At 31.9% G+C, this 2,788-nt stretch overlaps 1 pseudogene; it reads right to left on the reverse strand.

The window, feature by feature from the left end:
* Window positions 1-1,589: 1,589 nt before the first annotated feature.
* Window positions 1,590-2,085, reverse strand: LOC119618433 (protein SREK1IP1-like; annotated as a pseudogene).
* Between the last annotated feature and the right edge of the window lie 703 nt (window positions 2,086-2,788).

Consider the following 2,788-nt stretch of genomic DNA (forward strand, 5'->3'; position numbering starts at 1 on the left):
CGTGTATAGATAAGCTGATATGTTGGACCTTAAAGTCTACATTAGTTTATATTATACTTACTATGCTTATTATACGTGACTTAATTTTTCTTTTTCTATGTGATGTGCTTTCTTCTGTAATTTTAAAGTTAAATCAATATTTAAGAAAGTTTGTATTTTCATTTCAGTTGTAACCTCTGTTCTTATGTCTTTTTAAATTGCCCTTAAGTTCCTATTTTCTCATTTAGCCTTTTAATACCTGATTATCCAGATTTAATTGCACTGTTTGCCATTTATTTTCTTTATATCGGATAATGAGATTAATCTGCTTTTTTGCTTTTCTTATCTTCCTTTTTTCTTATATAGATTCTTCTCTGTCAAAGCATAATATTTGTATATTTTCTTCTCTCCATGTATCCACTTTTTAAACAAATTTTGGGACTATTTTTAACTACATAAATGCCAACTATTAATCCTTTTGCCAATGTTTCTTAAATTATGTCTTCTTTAGGTGAAGGTCATCTTTGTTATAAATTCCACAGGAAAGAATTGTGGAATCTCAGAGAACCAGTGAATGCTCTGAGTTCTGCATTTTAAAATGTCTTCTTGTTGTTGTTGTCTGTGGTCTTTTATATGCTTCTATAATCTTGATACTAGAAAGATAACTTGGCTGGGTATACAATCTTTGTCTCCCATTATATTTACCAGCCTGCTGTTCTCCTGAAATCCAAAATAAATTAGGTGTGTTTATGTTTATCTTTGCATATATTGCTGTTTTAGTCAATGGGAGTTGTGTTTTTAATCCTGTGATATTCAGCTTTAATTTGTTTTTATTTCTTTACTTCTACTCTTTTCTCTTTTCTTGTCTCTTTCTCTCTTCCACCCAACTGCATGACTCATATATCTTTTACTATCACTTACTCTCCAGTACTCTGTTTCATTATTCTTCCATAGATCACAGCAGTAAGAAAGAAACATCCACACAATGAACCATAATGAATGAATACTAATATCATGTAGCATCGTATATATCTCTAGGCTCCAAATATCTTTACACAGATAATATCAGTGTTTTAATCATCTTAGTATCCCATATGACTTTGTACAATATCTACTCTTAGTTGATACTTAGTACTCTGTGTAGTATTCATTTAAAAGAAACAATGTTTCTATTTTTTACTAGCTTAAAAGGTATTATATTTTAGTATATAAAGCTATTAAATTTATCTGTGTCAAGAGCAAAACATTACCCCTTACCTAGCTTCATCACTGTGGGGTGGGCATCTGATTCAGCAATACTCATTAACTGCTAGGAAGATGACTCGTGTTAACTGTAGTAAAGCCATTTTACAATCAATGTATTAAGTAATAATACTAGCCAAAAACACAGAGACACAGATACCAAAAATGATGTGTTTAGTACATACAAATAGCTATACTTGGGGCATCACTATCAAGTAACAAGATTGATTTAATACTTTACAGTCATAGCATATTAAAAATATATTAACAGAGGGATAATGGTCCCACATACAAAATATGTCTATATGGAAAAGGCCGTGGTTTATTGCAAAACATAATATATAGCAAATTCCAAGGAAAGGCAAACACGTTTTAAAAACACATTTTTAAATGTAATGGTTTAAGCCAAAGTATCCGTTACTTTCTGGAGAATTCAGAACTTTTAGGGGTAGAAGAATGCCTTTTCTTTTTTCTCTTTGTTCTTTCCTTTTTGTGACGTTTCCCTTTATTGATTTACTTTTTTCTTTTTTCTTTTATTTCTTCTGATACTTTTGTTTCTTTTGAAGTGTTCTTTTCAGTGGAACTGGATAAGACCTTTTTCTTTTTTTCCAATTTGATTTTTTCTTTGCTTTTTTCTTTTCCTCTTGTTCATTTATTCTTTTTTTCCTGTAATGCCTGCAATGTATTCAGTTCTTCATTCTCTTCATCGCTATCTTTACTACTTGTACTGTTGACATCCAAAACTATGTCCCTTTTAGGGTCTACTCAGAGAAAATTGTGGCATTCAAAAGTCAAGTAACAAGAGTAGCCACATTTTTTACAGCCTGCTCTGACATTGTCCTTGTTGCAACCTGGGACTACCATGACAGTGGTAAGAGGGCTCACTGGATCAATTTTTCTGCTTTTAACATGTAGTCTTGGGAATAGTGAATAATTATTGTTAATTTCAAGGTGAAAATGAAATTCTAAACTTGAATTTTATTTTATAAAAAAGAGCAACTACAGTAAATCATGCAAATCATATGTTAATTTTATGAATGCATACTTCACAGTATGTAACTATTCTCAGCTGTCTCTCTAAGAGAAATTGCCCAGATCCTAATAACTTATAAAAGGTTCAGAACTAAGCACTTCCCATCTCTGGGATATTTAGCAAAAAGTTTGGAGCAGGTTAACAAGTACAACCTGAGGAAACCTGCAAAATGAAGCAGATTTCCAGTGAATAAAAATGAATACCAAATCTGTTTCAATAACCTAATTCCTGGTAGTTTCCGATTTCAATTATTGTCCAAACTGATATTAAAAAATAATTATTTATTGTCTATACAATAATCTGAGTCATTCTCTGTTCTGTGAAGCCAGAAGAAAAGGAGATCAAGAAAGAGGATCCAGGAACATGGCTGCAAACATTAGCAGACTTAATGAGCTGGTTAAGGCATCGCAGGTGAGCAGCAGACTAAGGATCGCACAGTAGCAAATCAGTTTGTGTTGCCGATGTACTTAATAAAGTTTTTCCTGGTAATTAGTTAGGATCTAGATGGTGAAAGTGAATACATACAGGGCATTT

This window comes from Chlorocebus sabaeus, chromosome 2 (genome assembly GCF_047675955.1).
Source record: "Chlorocebus sabaeus isolate Y175 chromosome 2, mChlSab1.0.hap1, whole genome shotgun sequence".
In the NCBI taxonomy this organism is placed as follows: Eukaryota; Metazoa; Chordata; class Mammalia; order Primates; family Cercopithecidae; genus Chlorocebus; species Chlorocebus sabaeus.